Here is a 667-nt window from a genome sequence, read left to right on the forward strand (position 1 = left end):
CCCACCAATTTGCGGAAAGGGTTTCGTTTACGGCTCACCAAATATGCAAAAATCCGAACAAATAAACTACAAACATGTATCCCCTGGCCAGTGGCCAATTATCGAGCATTGCTCACTTCAGTATTTAGCTGCAAAATATTTAAAAATTAAACTTATATTAAAAATGCAAAAGATAATCGACCTTTTACAAAATACTTTTAAATACATGTGTAGAATTTTGTACATTGTAAGCTTCGTAGTCTTACAGTTATAGGTATAGAGGTCTCTTCACGTATAAATATTATCGAATTGGACCAACCATCACATTTTGTCTATACCACTTTAAACGTATAAGACTTCTCATACTTGCAGTACACATAGAGACTATTATTCAAGTTAAAATTAAAAGAAAACTGTATATAACAACTTTTAACATAGCATGTTCTCAGCCAAGGCTGCTGGAATTTTCGGATGTTTTCGGTTTCTCACTACTACGAGTAACGTTCAGCAGTATTAAGAGGATGTATTGTACATTTAGATAAATGTTTCTTAGTATTAATAACACTACATTTTTTCATTGAACTTTCATTTTTAGATCCATATCATTCATTTAAAACCTCAGATTTCATGTATAAATTATTTTAGAATTTGAAAAGATTATTCAGGTATAAATAAATTAAAGTCCATC

Source organism: Homalodisca vitripennis, chromosome 3, assembly GCF_021130785.1.
Source record: "Homalodisca vitripennis isolate AUS2020 chromosome 3, UT_GWSS_2.1, whole genome shotgun sequence".
NCBI classification, from domain to species: Eukaryota; Metazoa; Arthropoda; class Insecta; order Hemiptera; family Cicadellidae; genus Homalodisca; species Homalodisca vitripennis.